The following is a 27408-nucleotide window of genomic DNA, read 5'->3' as shown; positions in this document are numbered from 1 at the left end:
GAACGGACCTTTTCTCAGCTGCGACTCGTCAGGAACGCGTGTGGATCATATCGCTCGCAGGACGTAGGACTTCTGATGTATCACAACATACACACACACATAGTGCACACAAACACTCTTTTCTTGCTCTCGTTCTTCGCTCTTCTTCAGAGGCACAATGCAAAAAAACAGCAAAACACTGAGCTGCAGAGCACACACAGTAATGAGTGAGGATTTTAATTAAATTAATTAAAGCATTTTGGTTTTTCTTCTCGAAATTGCACAAAATAAACAATCATTCAGACTAATGATCGTGCTGCGGACCGACCGAGCAGCGAACGTTTGAAGAAGCTCACGGCGCGCGTAGTGCTCCTCTTGGAACCCGTCAGCGGTTGTAAGGATGGATGGTGGATACGATGGGGCACCCACTTCAGGAACACTGCCACCCCTCCTGTATCACTTCCTCCACGAGCGGTAACAGCTAAAAGACGAACTCTTCCAAAATATAATCCGCAAACACAGCTTGAACGGACGCGCGTGCGACAACGTTGATTGCGAAGGGAGAACTGAGTGAGCGAACTCCGTTGCCAGTCTCCTCCGAATTGTTCGAGTCGCTCTCGCTCTGAACATGGAAGAGTAGAAAAAACCAAACATAAGACGAAGAAATAAGACAAAAAGCGGTCATCGAGAAGGATCGGAGAGGGAGAGCATAGCCTGCATACTTATACATACACATATGTTTCCTGATTCAAACATCTACCGATGCTCTATAGCTATAGAGCGCGGAGTGTATATACACACACACCCGTACCCGCACCGCGCTTAGTTCACTCTCGCTCTCACCCTCTCACCCTGCTCCAGTCCATCTAACACGGCACACTTCGTGACTCACCACACCGATGCTCTACACGCGCTGCTTCGCTGTGTAGTCGCTCGTACTCGTTTGCGTTTCTGTGGTGGCTAGACATGGCCTCGCGCTGCTCTCATGCCGCTTAAACTCCGACCGAACAGCACACATCCAACGCTCTCCGTTTCGTCCTCGTCCTCGTCTGCGACTTCGCTGGTCTGCCCAATTTGCGCCATTTAGAAGGAAACTTCTTTCCGCTGGCTGGCGCGAGAGGGGCACAGAAGCTGACCGTGTGCGGGACGAAAATAAGGCAGCGGAAATAGCGGCCAACTTTTACCACCCACTCATCGACACCCGGCCCCGGACCGGGTGAACGGCGGAAAATGAACAGTGGGAAAATTGGTAGGCACACTGGCGTGGAAGAGTAAAGAAATCGTGCAAATGAAATGCGAGGGTGGAATTACTTCTTCGATTAGGTAGCTCCAACATGACTCGCACTCCGTCACAGCTGTATTGGATTGACCTCTGGTTAAATTCGTCCCGTTCTTTTGCCGACCTTTCTCCTGTCTGTTAACTGTGTTTACTGTTTTCACACTCCATTTTTATTCCTCCCATCTTATTCTCTCTGTTGACATCGCAAGGGATGATCTAGACCAAGATTATATTAAGGTGAGCCCCGCAACAGCTACTCTCGTGGGTTATGCATCAGTTTTAAGACGCTCGTTCCTTCGAAACGAACCTCGTAAAATTGCACATTTCACTGTCACTGTCACTGTCACTGTCACTGTCACTGTCACTGTCATTCACAAAACACAAAAATACCGTTACCAGATCGTTTATTCGGACGGCTATTCATTATTATTTGGACGGGAATCATTAGAATAGTTACAAGCTGATGTAATGAGAAAGTCCACAAAATTAGTGGTTATGATATAACCGCAAGGTTGACGTGAGACTAATGTTGGCTTAGTAACCATTTGTTTGTATTGATTGAATTATTGAATGAATGAAACAATGAAACGAATGAAAAAAAAGTTCCCCCAACTAGCATGTATTTGTAATGCCAATTTCTCCAGATAACTCGGTTTTGATGGCTGTGTTAGGGAACACATGTCGGCAGGAACAGAAGTTCCCTCAACTTGCATGTATTTTGATATCCAATTTCCTCAGGTACTTTGATTTTGATGGCTGTGTAGGGGAAGTCGTAAATCGGGCCAATCAAAACGGGGCAGTTAGGGCGTTTAGATAGCGCTTAACATTTTACAGTTATTCAATTGTTTATCTCATGAAAAAAAAAACATTCCATTTATTTTTTGAATGGCGTTAACGTTCCCGGTGGAACTTTTGCCGTCTCAACGTATGCATTAACTAGCGTCATTTATTAATACTTAGTTGAGATTCCTTAAGCCAATTAACACGCCTTGAATGTAATCAGAGGGGCAAGCTCTTGAATACGCGAGACCACAGTGCAAGTCAAAGGAAATTTCTTTGACGAAAAATCCCCGGCCAGAACGGGAATCGAACCCGAACACCCGGCATGATAATGTGAGACGCTAACCACTCGGCCATGGGTGCACTTTTTCCATTTATTTGTTATGCGTAGAAGTATTTCCTATCAATTGATGCAAACATCTTTCCGAACTATTGAGAATAGTTCGAGTTATAAGCATTCGAAATCATTCATTTATTCCTGCATGTTCTGTGTTTAGGTTTTCATTTTACCCCCCATATATTCCGGTTAGACGTGTCCCACGTTAAAACAAAAAAAATGTAAGAGGTTGTTTCTTGGAAACGACCGCATTTTTGACGTAGAACTACGAAACTATATTATTCAATCCGCTTATTCAGCGTTTGGCTGGAATCCACCAGTACGATACGCTTATTCTCGCAGCTAGACAGACAAGACAGTAAAGGATAGTGGACCTCTGACTTATGGAGCACTGACCCTGAAACATAATTCCTACGGTAATCGAAATAACAATTAAACGAACTGATTTAACGTCATCACCTTTCAGCATGAAACAAACACAAATTAGCACTTGGAACGCTTTGACCAGAGTAAGATGGCCCAATTGGAAATCGACGAAAGACGTTCGAATTCCTGAGGCTCAGTGAATACCGTTGAAAGAACTTTGGAGAACCCCGAATAATATCGGGACAGATAATGTTGTATTCTAGAATACGTGGCATCAACGTTTCATATCACCGTGGAGTAGGTTTCCAGATAAATGTGCGGACCCATACTGCATTGCTGAAATGGAAGCCTAAAGGCGACTTGGTGATCGTTACTAAACTTAGGACACGGGTACAGAACATTACTCTAATGTCTCATTCCATGAGGTTATGCACCGATGAACCTAATTTTAGATCAAGTTTCAGGAGAACATATCAAACGTTATCTGAATGACCACTAGTTATAATATTATTTTTTTGAAACGATTTTATTATTTATCCACCAACTTTTGAGAAGGGCGTGTTTGAAAACAACATAATTGTATTTGGAATATATTTAAATTTTCACTGTTTTCATGTTTCTTGAGATATCCCGACTTTTCCAGTAAACAGGCAGATTCAATGTATATAATTAGTTTTGATGAACATACCATAATCAAATAAAATTGCCTTCTTTTGTAATTTTTCGCAATCTAGAAGAACATCGAACTACTTTTCATATAGATCAACTAAATTGTTTCTATTTTTAAAGCAATGAAAACTCAAAATGGCGCTAAAAGTCTAGAACGCAGAGAGTACGAAAAAAGTCATTATATTATTATTTAAAATCTAGCAAATACATAGCCCCTGTTGCTGTTGCATTAATGCCTGATAATATTACACCTCACTATAAAATTAATTTGGAAAGTGTTTCCTAGGAGTAAAAATTAGAGCATAATCGTGAATGGCAAAGAATGCGAAACGCTTTATTTCGTGCTTATTTGCAATGTGTTTCTTGTTTCGCTCGCTCATACTGCTCTTATATTTTTCAGTCTTTACTGGAGGACAAAGGGAAGAATCTTCTGATGCGGAGAAATCCAACATTTCATTTGAAATTCCTTCCATTTTCGGGTTGTCACAAAAACGTGGCTTCTCTCTAGTCACTACGGTTGTATGCCATTGGTCCACTCTGCAATAAACCTGGCTATTTCCAACATAAGTTTGATCTGATAAAAGTAGAATGTAACAGCCCGGCTGAGAAGCTCGCAATGGAAGATAACCCTGCTTCTCTTCCATTGCGAGCAATTGACCCCCTTGCTATAAACAGTAAAATAAGTTGAAATGTAAATATACAATAGATATACGAATAGATTTAAGAATTGAGTGTGTTCTCAACATTGTAAAAAATCCCTTATATCCCATCGTTTTCCTCAAAAAATATGTCACCCTTCTAAACTCGAGTCCACCGCGAGTAATCGGTTTTCCACCTTAACAGTTTGGCTGAAAAGTTTATAAGATAACACAGTAAAACAATTTTTTTGCTAAATTCAATTTTATTATTCAACCTAATTGCCTTCGAGGGCGATACAGCGTTTATAGCGATCTTGCAACTTTTCGATACCATTTTTATAGTACTCTTTCGTTTTTTTTTTATCAAAATAGGCCTCAGTTTCGGTAATCACTACATCATCGGTCTTAAATTTCTTGCTAGCGAGTATTCTCTTCAGGTCTGCGGACAGAAAATAGTCGCTGGGGCCAGATTTTGAGAATACGGTGGATGCGGAAGCAATTCGAAGCCCAAATTATGCAATTACACACGAAATTCGTTTTTTTCCATTTTTTTCACAATAACAAAAGTTGCTTCACTCTCAATGCTGTAACTCACGAACCAATCAACCGATTGCTGTCAAATTTTGACGCGTATCCATTGAAAGATGATGCTTTGTGATAGTCACCTCATTGTCAGAGCTGTAATGATTATCCTTAAGGTCTCTCTCTCTAGTAGAGGAAAAAATTGCAAGACACAAGGTCGGGAATTAATGCAAACTTCAGGTTTTTCAGAGTCTCAGTTGCACGCGACGTGTGTGAAGGAACGTTGTCGTGTCGCAATATAATTGGCGCCAGGTTACCTCTATCAAGACAAACTCGACGTCGGAGGTGTTCCAGTGTCTGAATATACTGTATATTCGACGACTTTCACTTGATACTCATATTGATGGGATTTAAAAAAAATATATTTATGGCGCCATTTCGTGGTGGCGGTCATTTTGAATATGAATTTATCATAAATAACTGCTAGTCAAGCCCTTTCATTTGATACTCATATTAATGGGGTTTTGAAAACAATATATGGCGCCATTTTGTGGTGGCGGTCATTTTTTATTTGCATTTTTTCATAAATAACTGTGTTCTACTAGTCAAGCCCTTTCATTTGATACCCATATTGATGGGATTTTGAGAAAATATGCAGTCCGCTATTTTTTGGCTTCTCAAGACAATGGGACACGCAGTTTTATGATGATAGCAGAGATAAAGTTGTGTTGACAGGAAGGGGGTAAACTTTCTATTTTTAAGTTCGTCGCCTAGCGCGATTCGGATGTTTTTCTTGTGGGGCCCAAAAAGTCTGTCGGTACGCTAGTAATCAGGGAAATAAACGGGAAACAATAATTATTTTCACTTTTGAAAAACCAGCACTGAATCGATTCCCTGCATACAAACATACAAACAGGGCAAGCAACAGAACCGTTTCGTAGAAATAGGGATTTGAATCTGTGCATTAAAACATACAATTCGTAGTAAGTGTACCAAATGTGCCATTTGTGCCATTTGTGTCATTTGTACCATTTGTACCAATTGTGCCATTTGCGCCATTTGTGCCATTTGTGCCATTTATGCCTTTTGTGCCGTTTGTGCCGTTTGTGCCATTTGTGCCATTTGTACTATTTGTGCCATTTGTGCCATTCGTGCCATACGTACCATTTGTGCCAATCTGTGCTAGTTGTGCCAACTGTGCCAATTTGTGCCAACCGTGCCAACCGTGCCATTTGTACCAAACGTGCCAGCTGTGCCAAGAGTACCAACTGTGCCATCTGTGCCAATCTGTGCCAACTGTATCAACCGTGCCAAGTGTACCATGGCACAGCTCTGTGCCGTACCAAATGGTACAGAGTTTTGTCGTGCCATGATACGTGCCGTGCCAATGGCACACGCATATTAATTCTGAAGCTAACAACCTGGATGTCCTTTCGGCACGATAATAAACCTTGAACTGAAGAATTGCCGCAATGGGGGAATATTTATGAGGCAGCTTCGTTGATGCCTTGGCGGTTTTTGATGTAGGATTACGTCTTTCGGGAACATATTGGGGGTACAAATTGAGAAACGAAAACCGATCGCATCACGAAGAATATTCAATTTCAAATGCTTATTGTTCAATCATTTCATAATGGATTCGCGTCAATCGATTTTGACACATCAAAACATTTTTTTTTTATTGAATAAATAATATATGGCATGAAACTAACTATAGAACAATTGAAAAATCTCAACCGTTATCCAAACGAAAATACCTCGTTCTGACTGGTCAAAAATGAAAAGATTGAAGAAGCTTCCTTCCGTATTAACAATTATTGCTCAGTTATTCCTGATAGATTTACGAGAGTTTTGTACAGACTACAGACTTCAAAACCAAGGTGCCCGGAGAAATCGACATTCAAATACAGCATTAGGGAAGTTTTTGTTCCCATCGAAAGGTGTTCCTTATCACAGATTTCAAAACCAAGTAGGGGTAAATCGAGATTGCAAATTCATGTAAGTCGGGACATTTTTATATTGCAAGTAAGGTGAGTGATACGATTAATTCTCGCAAATAAAAATTAAATTTGTAACTATAATGTTGGTTGCTTCGTGAAATTGCATATCAATGACCGATCATGCATTGTGAAATATTTAGCACAAGTGTTAGTGTAAAATTGTATATGGTAGGTAGTTAAAATGATTTGAAATATGAAACTATTTATTTCAATTTTCATACATTAGAAACAACGTGTATCCCCGCTCGAGAACGGATCGTCCGGTTTAATCTATCTGTTTTGTTGTATTGATTTTCACCCAAGGAAAGTTCATGCGTCGAGAAAAATTGGAAAAGTGAAGGAATATTCGAATAAATGATGCCATATGCTCTACATATCGTTTTGAGTGCTGTTAGTCCAATTGAAATTCGCATTGAGGCATATAGCATCGTGTTCCGTTGAATTGGAAGCGAAAATGGGAATGGGTTGAATAAACATTCTCAGAGAGTAAAACATACAAAAGAAAATTACCTTTTGCATTTCAAATATGTTTTCTCTACAATAAAGTAACATGGATTTTGTGGTGAGAAAAACTAATAATTGTGTTCGATAATGATAACTACCTTATATAAAATGAGGAGGCGATCTAGCGTAGTGGTAACATCCACACCTCTCACGCTGAAGGTCACGAGTTCAATTCTCACTCTCAACATTCTTCAGAAATTGAAGGTAAAAGTGACGAACCAGCCAAACGTGTTGAAGGTCACTATAATAATACAGAAATAAAAAAAAACTTATATTAAATTGGTGAGTTTTGTTTTCTTTATTTCATCTATACATGACACAGGACCTATCTCGTCCAGGGCCACAGACAGCGGCTTTCATAATATCTCATTCCACTTCTGTATGTTCCATCTTGATAAGCACCTAATCACCATCCATCTGTCATCATCACTCGGCTGTAAGCAAAGGGGGAGTGAACAAACAATATCCAACAACCAAAAAAAACGACCCTTTTAAATGCCACCGAATAATCAACAAAGAGTTCAACGATGTAATTCTTCAAATTAATCCAAAATCAGCATGTAACAGATAGCTTAACGAAGTCCTACGCCAACTATGTGGTCGTGTCTTGGACACAACCCTCCTGTGACTTTTTCGCAATGGTATGGATATATTTAAAAGTTCCTTGATGCTACTTTACTTGCTCCTTTCAGATGGCAAGGCCTGGGGATCAAAAATTGAATCGGATTTAGCGCGTTTGGATAATGCTTGTCATTTTACAATATAATATTTTCTTAATTGTGATTGATGCGTGGAAATATTTCCAATCAATTCATGCAAACATGCAAACATTTTTTTTATATCCCATTTATTTATTTAAGGCTCATTAGCATTTTAGCTGTAATAAGCCCGAATTTTTAATCGTGTACATGTCACATGGTTATCATATATCTATAATTAGCACATTACACAGTTGCCATTCGCCAGTATTCCTTCTATATCATTACATATGGTACATTCACACAGTAGCCATTTAGGCGTAAGAGTATTCTTTCTGTTCTTTCATTATCCACAGTTGGACCACCGGACAGCGGAGACAGTTGATTGATCATTGTTGAGTTATTTATAGAACAGATGTGTCTTGCAGAGCAGAGCAGTTGTATGGATGAATCGATCTTATTTCGAACGTGGATCGATCTCCATCGCTGATGATTGTTGCGTGGACGTAGCTATTCTGTAACAACACAAAGATGGTCAATGAGGGTCCTTGAACTCACGATCGATCGCTTACTAAGCGAACGCGCAACCAATGTGGCTACGGAGACCCCCTTACATGCAAACATGATCGAGTTGTAACATGCAAACATGATCGAGTTGTAATCGTTCGAAATCTTTCATTATTTCTTACATGTTCAGTGATGAGATTTTCATTTTACACCCTATATCTTCCTGTTAGACGGGCCACCCTGTATATTATATTATATTTAGTCCCGTATTGTATAGGAAATCAGTCAGTCACTCACATTAGTCACTCTGTATTAGTTGTTGATCCAAATTCGTTTCAAAGATGTCCTTTTCTCAAGCCTACTCAACGAATTCGGGATTTTTTGCATAAATGATTTTGAAATAAATGACTTTTTGATCGAATACAGAATCGAATAATTTTTGGGATCTATCGAATAACTTTTGGGATCTATTCAATGCTTATTTGAACATACAGTAGAACCCCGGTTATCCACGGAATAGTCCTGCAAGAGAACCGCGAATAAATAAAATCGCGGATAGCGCAATAAAGAACTAAAAACTAGGTGCAAACATGAAAAAAATATATTTCAGCATGAAAGATTTGTTTTATCAATACAGAAATCATGAATCTATCAGCCTATAAGTGGTCAGATAATGTGAAAACTATGATTCCGGATTCTATTCCATTCAGTATCAATCGGTCTGGTAAATACAACATTTATCACTATGTTTCATTACTAACTTTCGTTTTCTCAACGTAATACGACTTACGACTTAAATATACGAGATTATTTGTACTTCGGAACTCTCGAGTTTTCCTACGCACCGACTCCGTTCACCCTTGAGAGCTACCCTTTAAAACGCACCTTTTCTAATTATTTCTAATGGATTTTCCAGCGAATTTTTCCATTGTGCAGAACGTGACTCGCCGGCCCCGAGCCTTACACTCCCAACAAATAAAAAACCCTCTCTGCCCTCTCGAAGCAGCAGCAGCACGTCACGTTGACTGTTTTACCCCTCTTTCGCTCGTATCAAATTAATAAAACATTCTTCAATCCCACCACCCCCGCCGCACTGTCCACCTCTTTCCGTTCCTCTGCTGGACGGGAAATAGCATCCAGTCATTCAGTCAGTTGGACCCTCCTAAAACAGGAGCAGCAGCAACAACAACAGCAGACCACACTCAGCAATAGAGCAGACGGAAACGCGGTCCCTCTTGGCGACTGCTCGCAGAAGCGCTCTGCCGGAGGATTGGTTTCCTTCCAGAGATCTGCTTTTCCGCGCAACGAGAATTCGGCGCTCGAAAATGAATGAAATACGCAAAATGAGAATGCTAACATTCAAATGAATGTCTCAATTTGATATTCGAAAGCCTTGGATGCTGTTACTGCCTACCCCTTTCCCCCTACTCCTGCTTCGCGCGAATCAACGCAAAGTCGCAGTCGGTGTGACCGTCAGCTGAAAAATCAACCCGTTTTTTTCGTTCTGTTTGAGGAGGAAATTAGTCCTCCGAAAGACCTCGAAGATGGTATCGGCATCGCAACGGATCGCAACGCGTCGCGGATTATTGCGTGGGTGACGAACGCTAAGGGGATGCGATGGGAGGACACGCGTCACTCGCATCTTCTTTCCGCTTGCTCTTCATTAATTTGAAAATTTTAATTCAACCATTCAATTTTTAATAAGCTTCTTGTTAAAATGACATAAATTTTTAATTAAAATTTAATTATCATTATTGTGTGCAGCACGCTTGCTTGCCGAAAGCGAAGCTGGCTGTCTGACGCTGGTAGGGTTTGGTCTGGGAGTGGGGTAGCAAAGGAGCGGGTAGTGTTTTGAACTTGGGTTCTCGTTGAAGGGTGGAGCTGGTGGCTGAAAATGAAGCAGTTTCAAACATCTTCTGGCTCCAAGACGCACACAACCAGAGCGAGGAAGCTTTGCGGGAAAATAGCATCCGTACGGACCAGCCAGCCGGGGTGTCTACCCCTCGGAGAATGGAGAAACTTTGTCCTAAATCCTCCCCAGGACTAGGCTCCGCTACGTTCGTTTGTAGTAACGGAGTGGGTAATGATGCCGAATGTGGTTCAATTGTGGGAGCATGGAGACAGTAATTGGGAGGGAATTTGGATCGACTCCAAATTGAAGTAATTGTCAAAGTTTACACTGGTCGGTTAAGTTTCGCGAATCGTGGCTTTCTTGTTACCATTGGTAATGTTTCGGGTTGGATGAATTCAAATTAAAAACTACAACATTAATGGATAGCTCAAAATGTCGACGTGTTTTATCTACCCAATTCCATGGATCTTTACACATCCGTTCAACCGTGTATTTCAAGAACTACCGTTTTCCGAAACTGGAACGGAAGACCATCCCTGTAACCTAGTGCTCAATGTTAACAAATCCAATTATTTTTCCGTTAATTATTTTCACGCCAACTTGTCAAACTTCCCTCATGTATCTTCTTCCATTCCGTCGTCCAGGCGTGGAGAAATCGGCTCCATAATTAAATGAGCATGCAGCATCATTCTCCCTCAACCAACCACTCGGTGCTCCTACTCGGATTGTGTTCCACGATCCCCCTGCTGCCACCCATATACCTCCCCCCCACACAAGGTTCTGTTTATAATTAAAGAGAAAACGGTATTGGATATGAAAATACTCATTTAACATAATTTTATAACTAATTATCTATCCTCTTCCCATTCGTTTGTGCGGGTGCCTCGGTTGTCTCTTTCCAGGAACGGCAACAACGGAGGTGTACGGAAACCTGGTCCCGGTTCTATTTAGTTTCGCCGTACACACAGCGCTGGTCTCATTTATTAAATAATACCACCCTCACGTTGCGAGTCGCCGGAATCATCAACCCTTTCCGCCCACCATCGCGCGTGGGCGAGAAGGGAACAACGCGCGCGGTGGTTTCAGCTTTCTTTCTTATGTTTTTAATTAAAATTTTATCTCTCACTGAGTGTCTTCAGTGCCGGAGCACCCGCGCGGACGACAATTTCAGGGTCTTCTGCACCCCATTTTTCGGGGGTTGTATTTGTGTTTGGTGAGCATCAAATTATTCGGTTTTCCGAAATGAAGCAGCACGTGAAATACGACCGAGGAGGAGTCTCGGAGATTGGGTTTTTTCCGAAACGGAAAAGAGCAAGGTCCTAATGGATTGTTCCCATTTTTAGGTTACCTTTGGCCAAGTTGGATGATGCATTAAATATCTCTCTCTAATTGAAATTTCGGTCATTTTCTGTGGAGAAAACGTTCCCAATATTCATCATTACAATATTACATTAATTACATAATTACAATTAATATGAGAATAAATACGAGGGTTGATAGGGATCCAAGAAAAATCATATATTTTTCATGACATAACATATTTCAATAATGTAACATAACCCTCAATAAATTTAATTGTACATGAATGGACTGTGGATTGATTTATATTTTTATGTAATAACTAGCTGTCCCGGCAAGCTTAGTCTCGCCCAAAATTCATTTTTCGTTATCATATTCACGTTTTCTTACTAAGCGCACGGGCATGGCTCCAATCGCAGAACTGTTCATTGACTGATCTTCTAATTTACCCTTTAGATTTTAATTTACCCTTTTTTAGATTTTTACTAGAAAATTTCAGTACTTCAACCAAACCTCGACATTATAATATCATATTATTTTCAGACACAACTCTCGTGCAAGATTTTTCATCCAATTGCAAATAACATGTTTCCCCGTTACATAGTTACAACATTGATAAAGAAAATATGATAGAATGAAAACAGCTTCAAATCGGACAATTTCTATATGGAGTTTTGCTCTTATCAAAACATTCGGCGATTCATTTTTATTTATATAGATAGAAGACGATACGAAGTGCGTTTTATCACATTAGAATCCATTTCCATTTTCGAACGAAGATCAATTTCGTTACCGCAAATATCAAATGAACTAACAACGCTTGTCAATACGTAATGGTGGAACACATGCGAATTGAATTTATCGAATTCTCCCATTTTCCTTCAGAGTTTTCCGAAAATTATCAATTGTCATGTTTGGTTGGAATATGAATATGGTTGGAATAATATGTGCATTATTTTTATGGGACCCCTTCTCCTCTCCAGTGGAGGAAGGGATGTCATACCATCATAGGAACATTTGTCGTACCCAAAATTCTCTCATTAATTCTCGAGTTATGCAGAAATTTGTGTTTCATTTGTTTAGGTGCCCCCCTTTAGAGAGGGGGAGGAGTGTCGAACTTCCGGAGAAACGTTTATAGATACTTCAAACCTCTATGTGCTAAGTTTGATTCCATTTGTTTGATTAGTTCTCGAATTGTTCAGCAACCTCCTCCCCCTCCCCTCTTTAGAGAGGAGAAACGAATGTCAAACCACCATAAAAACATTTATTGCTCCCTAAAACTTGTATATGCCTAATTTGGTTCCATTTGCTTGATTAATCGATCGTAGAAACATTCATTGCTCCCTAAACTCTCCATATGCCTAATTTGGTTTCATTAGCTTGATTAGTTCTTGAATTATGCAAGAAATGTATGCTTCATTCAAATATGCTTCATTCAAATGGCAGTTATACATTGAGGAAAAGTAACATCAAAATTATAGGAGCTTGTGTTCAAGGCACGACCGCATTATTGACGTAGAACTACGCTGTAGTTTAATTCAAGTCGCTTGTTTATAACTGCGGATATTATTTTCTAATGCTAAGAAAATTTTGGAAAAACCATTCTGCCAGTTTGGTCGCCCTAAAATATTTTTTTTAATTGTAGAATCATTTGGCGATAATTTTTTGATGATTCATTCTTGCGCTCGCAGAACAATATATGCTCGAGATAAGCGCAGCTGTTATCCTTAGTGGAGAAAGTTAAGTTTTGCTACTGGCAAGCGAAACTAAATCACATACAAAATTCCAGAACGGGATTTACTTTCTTGGTAACTAAATAAACGAAATAAACTCTATCTGTTAATCTCAACAACCTCGAAAAGAGTAGCTCTGCTTCATTATGATCAAGATTAGCGCAAATGCAATCCTAGTTGAAAGCAGTTTTGCGACTGACACGCGAACACAAATAAATTAATAACTTATTATAACTTATTGAATAACTTGGTATTCTCCAAATAATTTTTTGGTGCACAACCTTAACACCTGCTTCATCACAGCGTCAGTTCAATGCATTGATGCAATGTCGAAGGCACTAACGAAGCCTTTATGATGACAGAAAATATGATAGAATGAAGACAGCCCTGAATCGGACAATTCCTTCCTCGAGTTCTGCTCTTTTCAACACATCCGGCGATCCTTTTTTGGTATAGATAGAAGAAGTTATAGGAGTGCGTTTCATCACATTAAAATCCATTTCCAATTTCGAACAAAGTTCAATTTCGCTAGCGCAACCATCAAATGGACTAACAGCACTTGTCACTATGTAATTGTAGAACATATGGGAATTTGATTTTCCGAGTTTTCCCTTTTTCCTTCAGAGTTTCCTGAAAATTTTCAATTGTCATGTTTGGAGGGGTGTCATAACATCATAGAAACATTCCTCTTACCCAAAAACCCTTACATTCCAAATTGTGCTTGATAAGTTCTCGAGTTATGCAGAAATTTGTGTTTCATTTCTATGGCAGCCCCCTCCCTCAGAAAGATGGGTGGAGTGTTGAACCACCTTAGAAATGTTTCTTGCCCCCTAAAACCTCCACATGCCAAATTTAGTTCATTTTGCTGGATTAGTTCTTGAATTATGCAGAAATTTGTATGGCAGTCCCCCCTCAGAGAGAGGCGAGGAGTGTCTATTTAGCATGGAAACGTTTCGTGTCCCTTAAAATATTCGCATGCAAAATTTGGTTCCATTTGCTTGATTAATTCTCGAGTAATGCAGAAATTTGAGTTTCATTTGTATGGCAGCCCCCCTAAGAGAGGGGGGGGGTGAAGAGAATAACCACCATAGAAATAATTATTGCACCCTAGTACCTCAATATGTCCAATTTGGTTTCATTTGCTTGAATAATTCTCGAGTAATGCAGAAATTTGTGTTTTATTTGTATGGCAGCCCCCCTTAGAGAGGGGGGTGGAGAGTCTAACCACCATAGAAACATTTATTGCACCCTAATACCTCAATATGCCCAATTTGGGTTCATTTGCTTGAATAATTCTCGAGTAATGCAGAAATTTGTGTTTCAGTTGTATGGCAGCCCCCTCTTAGAGAGGGGGTGGAGAGTCTAACCACCATAGAAATATTTATTGCACCCTAAAACCTCCATATGCCAAATTTCGTTTCATTCGATGGCTTGAAACAACTAAATATACACACACTTATCTCCGTTTTGCGCTTTTCTCAACAGAAGCCCTTTCTGTTGATATTGCCACTATAGATTAGCTTAGCTTTCATCCTTTGTGGAGAGAGTTTTCCTACCGTCATGAGAAACCAAATCACACTCAAAATTCCAGAACATTCATTTTCTTGGTGAGCTTACGATAGCCTAGCTTGATGATTCCCCACACAATTGTGTAGCTCAGAACCTTAATGTAATAGCGTCAGTCGATGCAATGATTGCAATGCCAGAGACATCGCGTAAATCTTAATCCGAAACGAAGATATGTGATGACGCAACACAAGGCGATATTCATTGCTTTGAATACATAACGAGACTGAAAGTTTGCCTTCTTTCCTTGCTTTTTGAATTAGAGAGACTTCAAACTTCTTCAATTCATTCGTTTCTAACCTTCAAAAAGGCCCTTGCAAAACTTTACTTTATCCATCATATTACTCATTCGCCTCCATTGCCTTGAGAAAAGCATTCGATCCCTCGCCATCCAGCTCGCCCAACAACGATGTTGTCCAGTTGGTGTCGTCACGAAGAATAAAAGTTTGCCTCAGCGAGATCAACTGTTTATATTCTAGGCAAATATTTCCCTTCGTTCTTCTTCTTTTCCTTTGTTCATGGAGACTTTACATCTTACAATTTACCCTTCGTTGCTCGTCGATAAGTTGCTCGGTTATATCAAAGTGTCCAAAATATGATTCAGAACGGTACATTTGAATGATTATATACCGTTCTGAATCATATTTCGGACAGCATCATATTTCGGACACTTTGATCTAATATCTTGGAATGCTTAATGCACTGATGATATAACTATAAAAATAATATCACAATTGCTTCTTTAGTGTAATCCCTTGGTTTCACTATCATTTCACATGAGAACTACATTTGAATTATAACATACCGTTCCGAATCATATTTCGGACGCTTAAGGCATATGATGCAGAAAACAGATCTAAACTTTATGCACAGGTATTATTTGGTAGATATTTTAATGGATTAGTTCAATATGCTTTTAAACTTTCTACTTTGGTACCTATTGAAACATAAAAAAATCATCGAATAAAATGCTTTTCAAATGAAGCGATTAAGAATCAAACTTCAGACACTAAATCAAATTTCGGACAGATTGAATTCAAATTTCGGACACTTTATTTTGTAATTTTTTGGACGAAAATTACATTACACTTGATTATATTTTATAGTCAACTGCGACAAGCACAAACGATAATGAGTAGTGTTGTCAGGTATTTGCCGATTATAGTATAATTCATGTGTAGTTCTCAACTGAAGTGATAGGAAGCAATTGTGGTAATAATTTTATAGGTATATCATCAGTGTATGAAGCATTTAAAGATATTAGAACAAAGTGTCCGAAATATGATTCAGAACGGTAGTCGGCAGAAATCTAACAACACTACTCATTATCGTTTGTGTTTGACGTTTGCTTAGCGTGAGCACGTAGAATTTACCCGTTCATCAATATTTAAATTTCTCCCGTGTTTCATCAGTTCTCATCATCGTTAACAGTTTACTGTGATTGCTTGGTAAGTGTTTCGCAGTTGACTATAAAATATAATCAAGTGTAATGTAATTTCAATCAAAAAATTTCGATCAAATTTCGATCAAAAATTTTAATAATAATGTGTCCGAAATTTGAATTCAATTTATCTGAAATTTAATTTAGTGTCCGAAGTTTGATTTTCATTCGCTTCATTTGAAAAGCATTTGATTCGATGATTTGTTTATGTTTTCAATCAAATAGGTACCAAAGTAGAAAGCTTAAAAGCATATTGAACTAATTTATTAAACATATCAACCAAATAATACCTGTGCATAAAGTTTGGACCTGTTTTCTGCATCATATACCTTAAGCGTCCGAAATATGATTCATAACGGTAGCAGGAAAAAATCCATCCAAAATCAAAATTCCACTCATTATTGTTTGTGGTTGACGTTTGCTTTTCATGAGCACGTAGAATTCACACCTTCATCAATATTTAAATTTCTCCCGTGTTTCATCAGCTCTCATCATCGTTATCGGTTTACTGTGATTGCTTGGTAGGTGTTTTGCAGTTGACTATAAAATATAATCAAGTGTAATGTAATTTTCGTTCAAAAATTTACAAAATAAAGTGTCCGAAATTTGAATTTAATCTGTCCGAAATTTGATTTTTTTCTAAATGGAATGGCGAAGTTTGATTCTTATTCGCTTGATTTGAGAAGCATTTTATTCGATGATTTTTTTATATTTTCAATCAAATAGGTACCAAAGTAGAAAGCTTAGAAGTATATTGAGCTAATTTATTAAAAATATCATCCAAATAATACCTGTGCATAAGGTTGAGATCTGTTTTCTGCATCATATGGCTTAAGTGTCCGAAATATGATTCAGAACGGTATCGTGTTATTCATTACACATGAGCAAATAATGGGTAGTAAGTTCAGCGACAAAGTAACTGATTCTGTGCGACCGTCGTGAATTGTGTCAATGAAGGAAATTTGATCATAATGATGCGATGCAGGAATCCTTCATGAATGTGCCTCGATTGAGTTCGGAAAGTTACATGCAGTGTTGCCACACGTACAGATTTTTTTCGTTATTTTTGGTACAGATTCTGTACGGTACAGAGTATAGATTTTCGTCAAAAAGTACAAATTGGTGTAGATTTTTTCCATTTGTGAAATTTCTTTCATTTGAACAAAGCAACATTAAGTTACATGACGACTATTAAGCCGCTGATCTTAAAAGCATTTACAATGCAATGATTGATAAGTTTCATAAAGACGAAATTCCTTACAAGGATCGTCTGAAACGCTTCGCGTCGGACGGTGCGACGTATGTTTCGCCCCTGATCAACAGATTGAATCGTTTGTTCAGGGGCTGAAAAACCTGAATTCACGATGCTACATGAAGAGTTGAAAGATTTTAATTTGATCATTCTCACTAATATCTGCGATGAATCTTACGTTGTTTCAATATTCAATGCTATTAAATATGAAGATTATTTCTCGCGTAACTTTCGAAAAGGTCCTAAGTAACAAATGTAAACAAATCGAGTTAATAGATGCACACTATTAGTTCTCAATCATTGAATGCATTGCAAAAACAATCGTTCAAGTATCTATCCTTTTCACCTTTTTATCACCAATGCAAAAAATGTCCAATGTACAGATGCGAATTTTGAGCACTCGACTGTTACTTCGGACGCCACTTTCCTCTGAAGCTCGATACGTCCGATGTTACAAAGCAATCAAAACAACACGAAGTCGTACTTTGGTCATTTTGAGTTTTTGTTATTTTCGGGTGTTGATATAGTTTTCAGTGCAACTCAACGAGTGATAACAATAATGATCTGCCTTTAGCACGAAGTGCAAATATTTGGATCGTTGTTCAGTAGTTGTTTTCAAATTCTCATCGTGCAACGTAATTTGTCCAATGTACAAAGCGGTCAGTCAAAACGTCCAATGTAACATTTCTCGCTCGGAGGCTTCAATTTCAAACTAGAATCACATAACAACAGTTACGATAGCTTTTTCAGAGTTATTATCGACTGTTAGTGGTAAAAGAAGTGATAAAGATCGATTCCTTTTGAAACAATTCGCGGACCAATGTGCCGGTCTTCAACTTCATTTTTCTCGAGTTGATGTGAATGTTACATAGGACCTTTTCAAAAGTTACGCGAGATTTGAAGAAATTATCAGAACAATGGACAGCGAAAGGCAGATAATTCTAAAGAATATTTGTCCCAGTTTTTTTTCGTAGAGCTGATCAAACAAATGAGAAAAAGATTCAATTTGGATGATTCGACGCTCAAGTCTACAGTAATGTAAAATCCCAGAAACTTTTCCAATTTGACTATACATTAACGTTGTATTAGAAGCGTTTCGAGGATTCTACAATGGGAATGTACAAGATTTGGAGAATTAATTCTGTAGCCTAAAGATAAAATCCGTAAGGAAATCACAATTTCAGAAAACGAGCATATGCAGGGTTGGTGGACAAAAATTGGATGCCTAAAAAGAATTGACGGTTCGCTCGCCTTTTCACCGCTTCGATGCCTTGGTTCTAACGTTCTCACTATGCCTCACTCCTCGGCATCTGTCGAGTGATTTTTTTTCTGAATTTAATCAGAACAAAAATAAGCTTTGAAATCGGTTCAGCAACGATACGATTAACGCTATTTTGAGATCGAAGGATTTGGTCAAACATCGTGGTGGCAGCTCAAAAATTTGAAAAAAAGATAGTATGCAATCTAGATTAAAAAAAAACTATGTATAAGCATCATCAAACACTCGAATGACTTGCAAATGTAAATGTAGTATTTGTAGTAAAGAAATGCAAGTGCAAGTGCAAGTCGGAGGAAATTTCTTTGACGAAATATTCCTCCGACCAGAACGGGAATCGAACCAGAACCCCCGACATTTTAGTTTTGACGCTAAACACTCGGCCACGGGAGCACCAAGACGTAGTCCTACGTCAAGAAAATAGGTAATAATTGTTAAAAATGATGTAACACCAGATGAGCCTGCCGGGCCGCATGTTGAGTAAAGCTGATCTACAGTCTATTCAAATGAATTCGAGACTGGCCATCTTACGTGAAAGCAAATTTTCTGGTCCACTTCTAGCGTGCGTACATATTTCGTATCACAAACAATACTTTAACCAAAGCAAGTTCCGGCTTGCTTTCCCCAGATGAACTCCACTCCTTCGCGCTTGCTACAATACACATGCAGTGCTGCTGAGCTGGACCATCCTCGAGCAGCAAGGAAAGCCATAATCGTACGCCGCGCGCGGCTTTCATTTCATTGGAAGCTTAAGGCGGTATTTAATTAACGAGCACGATAGTTGAATCCGGTTGGATTGGATCCTGTGGAATCCTGGCTGCGAGGGGGTGACGTTTGGTTGTGCATGTGCGGCACCAGGTTGGATGGATGCCCCACGGAAAGATTGTAAATGGGAGCGAACCAGCAGCAGCAGCACGGTAGCAGTATTTCGTGGGAGTCGTGTTACGATAGCTGATGCTGTCAGAAGCTAATTTATAAATGAATACTCTCTCTCCCAGAGGGGTTGAAGCGGTGGGTTGGATGGGTTGGGGGGTTGACACGGGCTTGGAAGTGAAGGGGGTGAAGAAACGAGCTTGGCAGTGATCATTGTGAGCCATCAGGAATCTCGTTAATTGTTTCCTCTGATGATTGATGATAGGAAAGAGGAGCGCAACATCACAGAATGGGGTCGTAATTAGTGAATTATTTACATTTCCAGTAATTAGCAGGATTTCGCCAGACAATAGATTGAATACTGTTGTCTGACAGTTGGGCGCCGGTGGGGACCCTTCCGTGCGCCATGAGCGGGCTTTTCAAGACCCAAGAGTGGCGCCGATCTGTGCGAGGTGATGTAATGAAAGGATTTTGAGCAAATGCCAATTAATATCTAATCAGGATGTCAAGAGTTCTCATCATTCCGTGCCGCTGTTGCTGATGCTGCCCCGTTGGGAGTTTCAGCAACTCCCGAAAGCGAAATCGAGAGATTCGTTCACTTAGGGCATGGAGAAGGATTTATCTACTAAGTATCTAATTATATTTGTAGCTCGGAGGAGCCAATTTCACCTACCCAACACTCCTCAGCGAATCAGAGCATTCTTGCATTCCGACGAGTGGATCATTCAGATAATTGAATTAGGGAAAGATAATTGAAAATTTCCTTGGCAACAACTCCGTTGAGTGACGGTGGGAATCCTTTTCCTCGTTCACCATCTGTACCATCCAAGGAAAGGGCGCCTGTCGAGTGTATGTATATGTGAGTTTCACTTTAAGGGCTCAGGCAGAGCAACAGAGTATCAAAAGGATAATTATTCGTAATTGTTTCAATCCTTCTCCCTCAGCTTTCTCCTCGAATTACTTCTCCCCGGCCCTGCTCAGGAGAGTGAAATCTTGGAGCAAAAGCATCGCCCGAGTGTTGCAAGTCTTGAGGGATTGTTCGGCAGAGAGTCTGGAATCAACTGAGCGCTTTATTCGCAATCGGTGCCGTACAGAATTTTTTTTACAATTGGAACAAAGTTTAAACTAGTCCCTCCCGATTGTTCGGGGTAAATTCATGTCTAATTAAATATAATCCTTTCCCCACGGCATAAGAGATTCAGAGAGGCATTCCATCAGCTGGATGTGCAAATTTGGGCCAATTCATGATTCTAACCTTGTTCAGCTTATTCATAAAGTATAGATTATATATCGCTAACGAAAAAACGCAGCACGAACATGTCCTCGGGGGGAAATACCCTCATATCCCCAATGCAATCTGCCACCACCCAACGAGGGATCAATCAAAATGTGGAGCGCAAGCGGGAATAAATATTTTACAATTAAATTTAATTAAAATAAACAACATTCAAATCAGACGGTGCAAAAAGCGCATCAAAGTGCAGAGGTATCGGAGCAACAGCGGGATCGGCCAACAACAATATGCAGGAAACCGGCCGCTGACTATGCCGGATGGTACACATTTGCCGCTACTGAGCTACAGAAGCGACCGTCGGCGGGGGCCCGAACTTAATCGACATCCGTTCCTGGCTGAGTCGCTGCTGTTCCGGTTGTGTTCAGCCGACTGTTACAACAGGGGGTGCACTACTACAGGGCACTGTGAGAAAAGTAAGCAGGAGATTTTTGGCGATGCTCGTTCATAGGGCAGAAGTACCTATTATCGCAATAGTAATTATAGTAATGGTGATACGAGTGAGTTTCTTTTTATTAGTTTATGAAACAAATCTTATTTTCAATGGCCATAATACAATTTTGATACTTGATTCCATGCGAAACAGTTTTCTTTTGTTGAAAAATCTAGTTTGAAAATAATGTGTCCCATTGATGCTTGCTTCTTAGAATTTTGCTAAGGAATATGTGATCAAAATAATGATTCTTTCATACAGTGAAGCGGCTGTTTTGATTCAAATACAGTGTAGACGTATGCATTACAACCTTCTTGATGTTGTGCTTCGACCAATTTACACAATTTTATAGAAATAAACTTGTAATTGGGATTCCTCGCTAATAACTTGATGGAGCTGGATGTGCTATTCATCACTCCTCAAGCATTGTTCTCGAAGTTTTTTTTTTCTCTTCTCCCCAACGAGTTGGTTTTTTTTCTCGTGTGTTCTGTGGTGAATTAGTGCCCAAAGTGCTCATAGCAGCCAGAACCGAGGAAGCAGCGCCTCTGCAGTGGTCTGGATCGGCGTCTGTAGTGGATCAATAACCATAACGGCATCGTCAACACGTGGTTGACACTCAGTTGAGTACAACAATAACTTCTGCTATTGTGTTGTCTCCGTAGCGCGTGACTTTTGTGTCTCCCTTAATAGGGTAACAGAGCGCATATCGGAACAACAAATTTATGTGATTATTTTTATTTTATTTAAGTTTTTTTTTATTTTTTTTTTACAAGTCAGATAAAAAAATTGTAAAGCTAATAATCGTTCGTTCTAAGAATGGAGGAGGGTGGGGGTCTAGACATGGACATTTCAGACTCCCCCTCGCTTGCTCAAGCAGGGTGTAGTAAGTCCCTTAAACGGACTCCTATGCCCGAAGATTCTTCTTCTGGGGACGAGTCAACTCACACTACCAAGCCCCCCTCCAAAAAAAAAGATTGCAAACCTTTCCCCTGATTCCTCCAATGCTTCCACCCAATCATCGACATCCCTTCCCCCCTCTGATGTTACTGTCCCCACTCAAACCTTGTCCTCGAATTCCTCTCCTATTGTATCCGCTCCCCGTGTCAGGGTTTATCCGGACGATGCACCTGGCGCTGGTCCTTGGGTTGTTTTTTTCCGGCCCAAACCTAATGGTAAAGCCTTGAGGGTCGTACAGATTATGACAGATCTGAAAAGATACACCTCTGTTTCCGAAATTTGCAAAGTAAGACCGAACAAACTGCGAGTTGTCGTGACTAACCGAAAGAACGCGAACGATATTGTTGCTGATAAGCATTTCATCCTCGAATATCGAGTTTTTATTCCCTCCCATAACGTAGAAATTGGGAGCGTTATATCTGAAACGGGTCTGACGTGCAAAACTATAGAAAGTATGGGAGTTGGCAGGTTCAAGAGGCTTCCTTCGAATGGAAGTCAAAATCTTGGAATGTCACCAACTTGGAAAAGTTACCCAGGAAGGAGTAGAAAAGAAATTTACGCCGTACGACTCGTTTCGAGTCACTTTTGCTGGTGCCGCCCTCCCTGACTACGTTATGGTGGACAAATTGAGGCTGCCGGTGCGACTCTTCGTGCCAAAGCCCATGACTTGCAACAAATGCAAGTCAGTTGGTCATACAGCAGCTTATTGCGCCAACAAGGAGCGCTGTGCGACTTGCGGAGAGCAACATGAGGGGAAATCCTGCAGTGCGACTGAGCATAAGTGTCCATATTGCGGGGGATCCCCACACGTGCTCTCAGCTTGTGAAACTTACAAGAGTCGCTGGGATAAACAAAAGCGCTCTTTGAAGGAACGCTCGAAACGCACTTTCGCGGATATTTTAAAGGGCGCTTCCCCACTGGCTCAACAACAACCATAACCAACAAACAATGTCTTTGCTTCACTGCCAGTTGACGAATTGGAAGCGGATACAGCTAACGAGGGCACACCGTTTATTTTCAAAGGGAATTCCCGGCGCAAAAATGTGTCCACTCCCAAAGTTCAACGACAAGTCCCATCGGTGGTACCCCATGTTAGCTTGCCTAAAATATCGAGTGCAGCGGACAAGCAAAATCAGGTTCCTCCTGGCTTCCGTGGGAATAGTTCACCTTCGAACGACCCAGCACTCGAGGGGACATCAAAAACCCCAACTGTCCCTTTTTTTGCGTCCAGCTCAACTTCCCAATCGGGATTTATAAAGTTGTCTGACCTTTTGGATCAAATCTTCAAGTGTTTTAATGTTTCCGACTCCATCAGAACCATTGTCATCTCAATGCTTCCAGTATTAAAGACAATTTTACAGCAATTGATGCAAACATGGCCCCTCCTTGCAATGATTATCTCTCTTGATGTCTAATTCAAATAGAGAGGTCGGAGATATCACTGTTTTACAGTGGAATTGTCGTAGTCTTATCCCTAAATTGGATACATTCAAATTTTTAATTCATAAGTTCAATTGTGATGTTTTTGCTCTGTCCGAAACTTGGCTTTCTTCGCGAGATGATCTCTCTTTCCACGATTTTAATATTATACGCTTGGACCGTGATGCCAGATACGGAGGGGTGCTATTGGGGATCAATAAGTGCCACTCATTTTTTCGAATTGACCTTCCACCTATTGGAGGGATCGAAGCTGTTGCTTGTCATGCAAACATCAGAGGCAAAGACCTCTGTATTGTCAGCTTGTATTTGCCTCCGAGAGCTACAGTTAGCCGCAAGCAACTTATTGACATGTGTTCACTCCTTCCTGAGCCACGATTGATCTTGGGGGACTTCAACTCTCATGGAACTGCCTGGGGGGAACCGTACGATGACAATCGTTCATTGTTGATATATGACCTTTGTAACAGCTTCAATATGACCGTTTTGAACACTGGGGAAACAACACGTGTGCCTAAATCTCCTGCTAACCCAAGTGCTCTTGACCTCTCGCTTTGCTCGAATTCACTATCGTTAGATTGCAAGTGGAATGTAATCCAGGATCCCAACGGTAGTGATCACTTGCCAATCAAAATTTCCATCACCATTGGGTCGAATTCTTCTGAATCTATAAACATGGCATATGACCTCACAAGACACATTGACTGGAAAAAATATGCGGACGCGATTACTCTAGCCATCAATTCCAGAGATGGTTTACCTCCATTGGAGGAGTATAACTTCCTTTCTCGTTTGATCCATGACAGCGCGGTTCGCGCTCAAACGAAACCCATCCCAGGTTCCACCATTCACCGAAGGCCTCCCAATCCATGGTGGGATAGCCAATGTTCAAAGCTTTATGTAGAAAAATCGAATGCATTTAAAGCTTTTCGGAAACGAGGAACCATTGACAATTTTCAAACGTATCTAGACCTTGAAAATCAATTTAAAAACTTGATCAAAGGTAAAAAAAGTGCTTATTGGCGAGATTTCGTGGGAGGTTTGTCACGAGAAACGTCAATAAAAAATTATGGAAAGTGGCTCGAAACATGAGAAATCGCTCTTCATCGAATGAAAGCGAGGAACATTCACATCGATGGATTTTTAATTTTGCACGGAAGGTTTGTCCCGATTTCGCTCCTGTGCAAAGAATTGTTCGAGATATACCACAAGATAGGTGCGATCTTGATTCCGAGTTTTCGATGGTAGAATTCTCTCTTGCTCTCCTTTCAAGTAACAATTCGGCTCCAGGATCGGATAGAATTAAGTTCAACTTGTTGAAAAACCTCCCCGATGTGGCCAAAGATCGCTTGTTGAATTTATTCAATAAGTTTCTGGAGCATAATGTTGTTCCGGATGATTGGAGACAAGTACGAGTTATAGCTATTCAAAAACCCGGAAAACCCGCGTCCGACTTCAATTCGTACCGCCCAATAGCAATGCTGTCTTGTATACGGAAATTGTTGGAGAAAATGATCTTGTTTCGCCTTGATCGATGGGTTGAAACGAATGGCCTACTCTCAGATACACAATATGGGTTCCGCAGGGGCAAGGGGACGAATGATTGTCTTGCGTTGCTTTCTTCAGAAATTCAAATGGCTTACGCCGAAAAAAAAACAAATGGCTTCAGTATTCTTGGACATAAAGGGGGCCTTTGATTCTGTTTCAATAGAGGTTTTGTCAGACAAATTACACTCTCGGGGTCTGCCGCCTCTATTGAATAATATGTTATATAACTTGCTTTGTGAGAAACATTTGAACTTTTCTCGCGGAGATTCGGCAGTAAGTCGGGTCTCTTACATGGGCCCCCCCCAGGGCTCATGTTTAAGCCCCCTTTTGTACAACTTCTACGTAAGCGACATTGACAATTGCCTTACACAAAATTGCAGCCTAAGACAACTTGCAGATGATGGAGTGGTGTCTGTCGTAGGATCAAACGAATCCGACCTGCAAGAACCCTTACAAGATACGTTGAACAATTTTTCAACCTGGGCCATTGAGCTAGGGATCGAATTCTCTACGGAGAAAACAGAGATGGTGGTTTTTTCTAGGAAGCATAAGCCAGCAAAACCAAAGCTTCAACTTTTGGGTAAACCGATCACTCATGCTATGTCATTCAAGTATCTTGGGGTCTGGTTCGACTCCAAATGTACTTGGGGGCCCATATTAGGTATCTGAGTAAAAAATGCCAACAAAGAATAAATTTTCTCCGTACAATTACCGGCACATGGTGGGGAGCCCATCCCGAAGATCTTATAATGTTGTATCGAACAACTATTCTCTCAGTGATGGAGTATGGCAGTTTCTGTTTTCAATCAGCTGCCAAAACACACCTCATTAAACTCGAGCGAATTCAGTATCTTTGTCTCCGTGTTGCGTTGGGATGTATGCCCTCAACGCATACCATGAGTCTCGAGGTTTTGGCAGGCGTACTCCCACTAAAAGATCGCTTCAATTTATTATCTCTTCGGTTCCTCATCCGGTGTAAGGTTATGAACCCATTGGTGATCGGGAATTTTGAGCAGCTGATCGAGCTAAATTTTCGCTCCGGATTCATGAGTTCATATCATGAATTCATCTCCATGCAGGTTGATCCTTCTTCGTATATTCCCAACCGTGTTTGTTTCCCTGACTACATCAATTCCTCTGTGCATTTTGATCTGTCCATGAAGCAGGATATCCATGGATATTCAGATTATCAACGATCGAGGATCGCTCCAACGATCTTCGATTCAAAGTATGGGGGTATCAATTGTGATAATATGTACTTTACTGATGGGTCCTCTATGAATGAGTCCACAGGATTTGGAGTGTTCAACGAAATTTTTAGCACCTCCCACAGTCTTCAGAATCCTTGCTCAGTGTATATAGCTGAATTGGCAGCGATTCACTGGGCGCTGGACAGCGTCGCCTCACGACCTGTTGAACACTATTACATTGTAACGGATAGTCTTAGCTCTGTCGAAGCTATCCGTTCAGTGAGGCCGGAAAAGCACTCGCCGTACTTCCTTGAGAGAATACGAGAAATTTTGAGTGCTTTATCCAGACGCTGTTATGTCATTACCTTTGTCTGGGTCCCTTCACATTGCTCAATTCCGGGTAATGAGAGGGCTGACTCATTAGCAAAGGTAGGTGCGATTGAAGGCGACATTTACCAGCGTCAAATCGCCTTCAATGAATTTTTTTCTTTAGTCCGTAAAAATACCATCGCTAACTGGCAACGCAAATGGAACGAAGATGAATTGGGCCGGTGGTTTCACTCGATTATCCCTAAGGTTAGCCTCAAACCGTGGTTCAAAAGTCTGGACTTGAGTCGGGACTTTATTCGCACCTTTTCCCGACTCATGTCCAATCACTGCTCGTTAGATGCGCTACTCTTTCGTTTCAATCTTGCCAGCAACAATCTCTGCGTCTGTGGTCAAGGTTATCACGACATCGAGCATGTTGTGTGGTCGTGCGAGGTGTATCTTGTCGCCAGATCGAATTTAGAAAACTCCCTTCGGGCCCGAGGAAGACAGCCCAATGTGCCGGTGAGAGATGTGTTGGCTCGGTTAGACCTTGATTACATGACCCAAATATATGTTTTCCTTAAAGCTATCGATCTTCGTGTGTGATTGTACCTATGTCCTTATACCCTCCTTTTCATCCATTGCGAGCGATTGGCCCCCTTGGTATAAACA

At 40.5% G+C, this 27408-nt stretch overlaps 1 protein-coding gene across 7 annotated transcripts in view; it reads right to left on the bottom strand.

Annotated features, from left to right (window-relative positions):
- Positions 1 to 27408, bottom strand: part of LOC129775022 (LIM domain transcription factor LMO4) — a 967612-nt gene that overhangs the window by 101720 nt on the left and 838484 nt on the right. Inside the window, exon 6 of one of the 7 annotated variants that reach the window (XM_055779181.1) lies at positions 7173 to 7315. The exons of 5 other annotated variants lie outside the window; for them this stretch is intronic. The gene's annotated coding sequence lies outside the window, so the exon portion shown is untranslated. Of the gene's footprint in view, positions 1 to 8; positions 549 to 7172; positions 7316 to 27408 lie in introns of those variants that run through there. One more of the 7 variants, XM_055779180.1, reaches the window with a different exon arrangement.

Source organism: Toxorhynchites rutilus, chromosome 3 (assembly GCF_029784135.1).
Source record: "Toxorhynchites rutilus septentrionalis strain SRP chromosome 3, ASM2978413v1, whole genome shotgun sequence".
NCBI classification, from domain to species: domain Eukaryota; kingdom Metazoa; phylum Arthropoda; class Insecta; order Diptera; family Culicidae; genus Toxorhynchites; species Toxorhynchites rutilus.
This window is presented reverse-complemented; position numbering and strand designations above follow the sequence as displayed.